At 47.5% G+C, this 8720-nt stretch overlaps 1 protein-coding gene across 2 annotated transcripts in view; it reads right to left on the bottom strand.

The window, feature by feature from the left end:
- Positions 1-8488, bottom strand: part of LOC117369934 (cAMP-specific 3',5'-cyclic phosphodiesterase 4D-like) — a 40455-nt gene extending 31967 nt beyond the window's left edge. Inside the window, exon 1 of one of the 2 annotated variants that reach the window (XM_055221197.1) lies at positions 8439-8488. The gene's annotated coding sequence lies outside the window, so the exon portion shown is untranslated. Of the gene's footprint in view, positions 1-1184; positions 1234-8438 lie in introns of those variants that run through there. The other variant, XM_033965278.2, reaches the window with a different exon arrangement.
- Between the last annotated feature and the right edge of the window lie 232 nt (positions 8489-8720).

The raw sequence follows: 8720 nt of genomic DNA, 5'->3' as shown, positions 1-8720 counted from the left end.
CGGAATCATATGTGGGACTTTTCATATTTATCAGTGTCGGATCTTTGGCTCTGATACTTTCTCTGCTCCAAGTCTGTGTGTCCAGGACTAGACCGGGACTAGACCGGGACTAGACCGGGACTAGACCGGGGCTAGACCGGGGCTAGACCGGGACTAGACCGGGACTAGACCGGGACTATATCTGGACTAAACGCTGCATTTTTACATAAAACATCAAATTAAATCTTAAATCCTCCACTGTGATGATTTTGAAAAGTGAATTTGTGAATTTGTGAATGTAACTACATCCTGACTCCATGTTTTGTGGCGTTCCTGCAGTGTTCCTAAAACGTTCCTCAAACTTTAAATGTGATCAAGACCCAGACATGTCTCATGTTCAGTTTTAAAGCAGAAGTCCACGGCCAGGAGCAGAGGGACACTCTGGAAGACTTGTCCTGGTTCAGTCCTGGTTCAGTCCTGGTTTAGTCCTGGTTTCATGTTTTTAGTGTTAAATTCCGAGTGAAATAAAGTGTAAAATGTGATGATTGAACATTTAAATAAACACTTTTGTTTCCAGGTTCATGTTTCTCTGGTTCCACTCGACACAAACTGTACAACACGACACTTTAAACGTGTAAATGTGTTTGAGGGGCTGGACGTGCTTGTTCTGCCTGTGCTGGACTCAGGTCCACTCCAGTTTTACAGTTTTAAAAAAAACAGAACATTGAGTTTATGACAAATGAAAAAACCAAGAGAGAAAAGTTGAACAACCTCACGAGGATTTATGAGGACAAAGGTTTAGACCTGAGGACCTCTGAAGGACTCACTTTAGACCTGGTTTAGTCCAGGTTTAGTCCTGGTTCAGTCCTGGTTTAGACCTGGTTCAGTTCTGGTTCAGTCCTGGTTTAGTCCTGGTTCAGTCCTGGTTTAGTCCTGGTTCAGTCCTGGTTTAGACCTGGTTCAGTTCTGGTTCAGTCCTGGTTTAGTCCTGGTTTAGTCCTGGTTCAGTTCTGGTTCAGTCCTGGTTTAGTCCTGGTTCAGTCCTGGTTTAGACCTGGTTCAGTCCTGGTTTAGTCCTGGTTCAGTCCTGGTTTAGACCTGGTTCAGTCCTGGTTTAGACCTGGTTCAGTCCTGATTTAGTCCTGTTTCAGTGAGGACTGTGCTGTTCTGTGCAGACTTGTTCCGTACTGTGTCTTTATTCTTACCGTCTGCGCTTCTGGGTGATGTCTATGGGTCGGTTCACGGCTCGCGGGGAGCCGCACACGTTCACGTTCCCGGTCCCGCGTGCTCTGTGGAGACGCTCGTGCGTGGCGTGGGGCGGGTGGAAGCCGCTCGTGGGGAGACTCATGTCCGTTAAACGCGCGTGGACTTTTCAGCAGTGAGTCCTCCCGGTGTCCACGCGCCCCGGGACCCCGCGCGTGAACCGCATGAAACATCAAACTCCGCGGCAAAGTTTACACAATCCTCCATGAAGCGTCAAATCCACAAAGTCCACGCCCCAAACGGGGTCCACACGTGTCCCTCTGCGCGTGGGTCGTGTCCCTCTGCGCGTGGGTCGTGTCCCTCTGCGCGTGGGTCGTGTCCCTCTGCGCGTGGGTCGTGTCCCTCTGCGCGTGGGTCGTGTCCCTCTGCGCGTGGGTCGTGTCCCGTGTCCACGCGGGCTCTTGAGTCCCGCTTTGGGGAGTTTGGAGCCTGTGCGCTCTGGAGACGCCCCCGGGACCGCCCCTCCTCCTCCTCCTCCTCCTCCTCCTCTCCTCCTCCTCCTCTCCTCCTCCCCCTCTCCTCCTCCTCCTCCCTATCCTCCTCCTCCCTCTCCTCCTCCTCCCTCTCCTCCTCCCCCTCTCCTCCTCCTCCTCCCCTCGCGGCTCCTCCTCCAGCGCGTGGAGCAGTTTGGGGTTTTCTGAATGACGCAGAGGAGCGCGTGGACCTGACCCGCGAGACTGGAGCCTTTAAGAGCACGAGGACTGAGGAAATGTGCTACGCCGACAGAAAACACGTGCGCTACAGCTGTGCGACAGATGACGTCATCACGCTCTGTAGGTCAGTCACATTTTACACAGATTTAACTCAGATGAGTCCAACAGGAGACCAGGGCCGGTCCAGACTATAATCAGACTGAGCCTGAGGCCACCAGGGGCCACCAGGGGCACCAGGGGCCACCAGGGGCCACCAGGGGGCCCCCAAGAGCCCACACATTTATCCTGAAAATAATCCAACATGTAAAGTTTTATTGGACACAGGGCTGTGTGTTTACAGCCTCAACTCTGAAACAACTGGATTTGTTTTATTTCTACAGGAACAACACACAACTGAACACACAACTGAACACACAACTGAACACACGACCGAACACACGACTGAACACACGACCGAACACACGACAGAACACACAACTGAACACACGACCGAACACACGACTGAACACACGACCGAACACACGACAGAACACACAACTGAACACACGACCGAACACACAACTGAACACACGACCGAACACACGACTGAACACACGACCGAACACACGACTGAACACACGACCGAACACACGACTGAACACACGACCGAACACACAACTGAACACACGACCGAACACACGACTGAACACACGACCGAACACACAACTGAACACACGACCGAACACACGACTGAACACACGACCGAACACACGACTGAACACACGACCGAACACACGACTGAACACACGACCGAACACACGACTGAACACACGACCGAACACACGACTGAACACACGACCGAACACACGACTGAACACACGACTGAACACACGACCGAACACACAACTGAACACACGACCGAACACACGACTGAACACACGACCGAACACACAACTGAACACACGACCGAACACACGACTGAACACACGACCGAACACACGACTGAACACACGACCGAACACACGACTGAACACACGACCGAACACACGACTGAACACACGACCGAACACACGACCGAACACACGACCGAACACACGACTGAACACAGTAAACTCCACCAGAAATGAAGAAAAAATGTCTAGAATTAAAAAAATCTTGACCCCCCTTATGTGTTTGTGTTGTTGTTTGTGTCGTTGTTGTGTGTTTGTGTTGTTCTTATGTTTGTGTTGTTGTGTGTTTGTGTTGTTGTTGTGTGTTTGTGTTGTTCTTATGTTTGTGTTGTTGTGTGTTTGTGTTGCTCTTATGTTTGTGTTGTTGTGTTTGTGTTGATGTTGTGTGTTTGTGTTGTGTGTTTGTGTTGTGTGTTTGTGTTGTTGTTGTGTGTTTGTGTTGTTGTTGTGTGTTTGTGTTGTTGTTGTGTGTTTGTGTTGTTCTTATGTTTGTGTTGTTGTTGTGTGTTTGTGTTGTTGTTGTGTGTTTGTGTTGTGTGTTTGTGTTGTGTGTGACTTTACTGGAGATTTCATGATGAAGTACAAAGTAATCACTGCTGAAAAGAAAGTACAGTACTCGAGTAAGAGGAACATTACTTCAAAATAATATTACTCAAGTATAAGTTTGAAGTACTGGTCCTAGAAATTACAAAAGTAAGAGTAAAAAAGTATTTGGGAAAAGTACTACTCCAGTAAAAGTAGCGTAAAGAGAAACTGTCAAGATGTTTGATTTTTCATTTTAAGTTGATGTTTTTGGGACTAAACATGAAACAAATTATTAAAATGAAGAAAAAAACAAATGTGGAGAAACACAAAGGCCACAATATTTACTCGAGTAAGAGTAAAGTTACACCGAGTACTGTAATACTCCAGTGGACACCTCCATGGAGACGAGCAGGTGGCTTAAGGCTCACTGAAAAGTTACATAGTGCCTCTTTAACGTGGCGTCTCAGGTCATATAAAGCGTCACGTCTGTGTTTTGGCGCGGTGGTTGCCGTGGTAACAGGCTGGTAACGGGACATGTTTCCACAGGACGGCCCCGTGTCACAATGTCAGCGTGAGGTTTGAACCGGTTACCCTCTGGTGGGCGGGCAGACACTGACGCGCAGCCTGAGGTCACTGGAAAAGGCTTTCCCTGTGTGTGCGCCTCCTCCTCCTCCTCCTCCTCCTCCTCACTGACCTCATGCTTCTGTCTCGCCCTGATGACCTCATGATGACATCACCTCACATATTTGCGTTGATTTGTTTATGTGAAGTGCATTCTGGGTAAATTCTTGGGTTTATTACGAGTCTGTTTTATTTTATTTTGAATTGAAAACAGAATCCTGAGAACACGTCAGCGCTAAATAAACAAACGTTGCCTGGATCCGGAACGAACACATTTCTCCAAAACTTTTACCAAAACGTGAGTGAGGTCAGCGGTGAGTGATTGACAGGTGGATGAGCCAATCAGAGACGCTCACGGTCCGTCTGTGTCAAAACAAACATGGCGGCACCAGGAAAAAACACATTTTTCTTTACACAGATATATCAAAGTGGAGGTGTCAGGGAAACATAAAGCTGCACTGTGTGACTTTTCCGCTTTGCCTGGGATGTTCCACAGTGTGACTTTAAACGCATCTCCATAGAAATGCCAACAAGTTAAGTTACAGGTCAGATCTGTGGAAAATGCGAGCCTGCTCACAGTTAGAAAGAACCTTTTTTAAGACAATAACAACATCAATGCAACACACACAAGTTCAATACTGTGGAACATTCGATGACGTCAGGTAATGACATCGCCATAGAAACAAGCAGGTGACGGACAGCGCGCCGGAAAATTTACATAGTGCGACTTTAAATGATTATTTTGGGGGTCGAGGCCTGAAAAGTGTGAAAACCGCCATCAGAGAAGAGTGACGGCGCTCCAGAGAATATGTGACCCTTGACCTCTCCGGCTTCCTCTATTTTTAGTGACCTTTGACCTCTCTGTCTGTCCCTCTGTATTTTCTGTGACCTCTGACCTCTGTCCCTCTGTATTTTCTCTGACCTCTGACCTCTGTACTTTCTGTGACCTCTGACCTCTGTCCCTCTGTATTGTCTCTGACCTCTGACCTCTGTACTTTCTGTGACCTCTGACCTCTGTCCCTCTGTATTTCCTCTGACCTCTCGTCTCCGCGCTCGTCCGTTCTGTTTTGTCCCAAACACTCGTCTCTTCATCAGGAGGAATGAGGGAAATGTGAAGCATCAGCTCAGATTCCAACTCATTAAAACAGACAAAGACTCCAGTGCAGAAGGACGACGGGGACAAATCCAGAGACAAGACCAGAGACAAGACCAGAGACAAAACAAGAGACAAAACAAGAGACAAAACCAGAGACAAATCCAGAGACAAAACAAGAGACAACTCCAGAGACACATCCAGAGACAAAACAAGAGACAAAACCAGAGACAAAACCAGAGACAAAACCAGAGACAAAACCAGAGACAAAACAAGAGACAAAACCAGGGACAAATCCTGAGACAAAACAAGAGACACATCCAGAGACAAAACCAGGGACAAAACAAGAGACAAAACAAGAGACAAGACCAGAGACAAATACAGAGACATAACCAGAGATAAAACCAGAGACAAATCTAGAGATAAAACCAGAGACAAATCTAGAGACAAATCCTTTGAAAACAGATAAGAACAGATGAAAACAGAAGAAAACAGCGACGAGGTCAGTGTGGCCACAGCTGCCCCGGGTCAGACTGACCGAGACACGTTTACACAGGTACAAGGAAGAGGAAGTGTCCTGCCCAAAGACACAACAACAGCAGCACCGACGTTTAGTGTCTGAGCCAACTGAGCCACAACAAAAGTCACGAAAGATAAAAAAAACTGTTCTGTTCAGTCTGAGACACAGGGAGGGCATCTGACACACGGACATTTCAGAACATCTTTGTACTGATCTAAACTTCAGCGTTAGATTTTTATTTTTTTTTTTACATTTTTTTACATTTTGTTGTTTTTGGAGGAAATTATCTCCTTCCAAAATGGCCGCCTTGCTAATTTTATTCATTCAAATTTAATCCATTTGTGTTTTATTTTGCGTTTGAACAGTTTTTGTGGAACGATGTAATGACACGATGTGACCAGCAGAGGCCACTGTGAGCTCAGGAACAAACACACTGCACATTTACACTGAAGTCAACGTGAACTCAGAGGTTTTACAGTCACAGAGCGGTTTTAACTCATCAGTGTCTCTTCTTTTAAAACATGCACAATTAAAGCTCATCTCTGGGACATTTTTCTTGGTTTTCTCCCGTTAACAGTCGTAGGAACAACAGTTTTTTTTGTCAAATTTGATCCACGTGAATTTGTTTAAACTCAAAGATCTGCTCTCCTGTTTGTCCCGTTTGTCCTGTTTGGGTTTAGTTTTACAGGATTTGGCGACCCAAAGTGCGAATCTCATTCCGTTTTCTGATTGGACGATCGTCTTGAGAACCAAAACACCAAATATAAACAACGTTGACTTTGCGTAAACAGAGTCAAATCGGCTCGGGACGATCGGAGTCCGACCATTTCCACTAAAAAAATGTCTCTGGGGGTTTACACAGAGTCCCGCTAAAAGTAATAAACATTTAAGGACGAGGCCGCGGACGGGGAGGGGTCAGAGGTCAGAGGTCAGGGGGGTCAGGGTCAGACGCTGGACCGGGAGGATGTCACTGACGTTAAACACTTTACAAATACGAGAAAAAGTTCAGCAGAGACACTTCTACGTCGACAAAGGGACGTGTTTGTGTCAACGCTAATGCTAATGCTAACGCTAATGCTAACTTAAACGTTAAATAAAACATAACACCGACGTTAAATTCGTTGTGAGGACAGTGGTGTTATTTAAATATCGGACTTGAAACGGCGAGAAAAAGCTGAAACGCGCGTCTTTAAAGAGAAAATCTGACATTTACAGAGGTCAAGGGTCATCAGCCCGACGCTGCAGCGGACGAACGACCCGGAAACGCGACGCGGATCAGGTGAGGAAGCGTCTAACCCAAGGACGGGACAAGAAAAAGGCGACGCCAGAATGCGGGAATCTGACCTCCCGACCTTTAAACGAGCTCCTCCCGCCGCGTCCCGATAAAAACAGACGAGGGAAACGCCGCACGGAGATTATTCAGCGATACTGTGTTTAATCTGGACACATCCCCTTTAATGCGCCGCGTGTGAGTCAGTGACAAGCTGCTCTCAGGCCTGTCCTCGCTCAACGCCACATGCTGCAAACGCCACCGAATATCAAATATCAAATCTGAAACGCTCGGGGAAAATGAAATCACCGTCATCTTTTCAGTTTTAGACGTTTTATTGTTGTAAATGGGTCAAATGCAGAGGACACGGGGACAAAAAAACTGCACCGTGACGTAAAACTGTAAGAAAAAGCCTGTGACGGTGCGTGCGCTTTAAAAAAACACAGAGGAGCCACCTGATGACATCACAGTGTGAGGACAGATCTGATGAGACGGTGACTGTTTACAACACGAGGCTCCGTTAAACCCACAGACACAGGCAGAACACGCAAAAAAAACAACAACACACGGGCCCCAAGACCAAATCAAACACAGAAACCTCTGCGCAACTCACCTGTCCCTCACCTGTCCCTCACCTGTCCCTCTCACCTGTCACTCTCATCTGTCACTTACACCTGTCCCTCTCACCTGTCCTTCTCACCTGTCCCTCTCACCTGTCTCTCACCTGTCCCTCACCTGTCTCTCACCTGTCCTTCTCACCTGTCTCTCTCCTGTCCCTCTCACCTGTCCCTCACCTGTCTCTCACCTGTCCCTCTCACCTGTCTCTCACCTGTCTCTCTCCTGTCCCTCTCTCCTGTCTCTCTCCTGTCCCTCTCACCTGTCTCTCTCACCTGTCTCTCACCTGTCTCTCACCTGTCCCTCTCACCTGTCCCTCTCACCTGTCTCTCACCTGTCACTCTCACCTGTCTCTCACCTGTCACTCACACCTGTCTCTCACCTGTCCCTCTCACCTGTCTCTCACCTGTCCCTCACCTGTCTCTCACCTGTCCCTCACCTGTCTCTCACCTGTCACTCACCTGTCTCTCACCTGTCTCTCACCTGTCTCTCACCTGTCTCTCCACACTTGTGTAATAAAACCCTTCATAGAGATAGCGATGCTAGCAGCTAGCTTAAAGTGCTTCAGTGCAACTTTGTCCAGTGAACATGGACGAGGACGGTCCAGAGGAAACGTCCCATCTCATCAGGGCTGTGACGCTGCAGGACACAGAGGAGGACACAGAGGAGGACACAGAGGAGGACACAGAGGAGGACACTTTTGTCCAGAGGGATGATACTCTCCTCACACTCAGATTTTTTACTTTGTGCTGATTCTCATAACATCAAACTTGTATTTTTCAGATTTCTGTAGATATTTTAAAATGAATAAAAGTAAAAAAAACAAACACATTTGACCTGATTCTGTTTCCAAACTGGTATCGGTTTATATCGAGTATCGGCCGATATTTAAAGCTCAAGTCTGTGAACAGAACAGTGAAACGTAAATGAAACGTAAATGAAACTTAAATGAAACGTAAATGAGACGTACCCCAGGCAGGAGTGTCTCCGCCCGTGCCCGCAGCCCGCTCCTCCTCTCCGGGCGCTCCTGGGGTCTTTACTCATCGTCCCTCTGGGGCCCAGCTCACACGAGTGACTCTTAGTGAAACTTTTCCTCGGCTCTTTCATGGGAGCAGCCGTTTTTCCTCAGAGCGGAAACAAATATCCCAAAAAAATCAACCTCGGCTTTGGAAAAACGGAAAAATGTGACATGAAATAAATCCTCAGGGCTTCAGGAATGTTTCAGTCTGAAAGGAAAGTCCAGAACAAGCCC

This window comes from Periophthalmus magnuspinnatus, chromosome 4 (genome assembly GCF_009829125.3).
Source record: "Periophthalmus magnuspinnatus isolate fPerMag1 chromosome 4, fPerMag1.2.pri, whole genome shotgun sequence".
NCBI classification, from domain to species: Eukaryota; Metazoa; Chordata; class Actinopteri; order Gobiiformes; family Gobiidae; genus Periophthalmus; species Periophthalmus magnuspinnatus.
The sequence above is the reverse complement of the archived record's forward strand: the minus strand, read 5'-3'. Positions and strand labels throughout refer to the sequence as shown.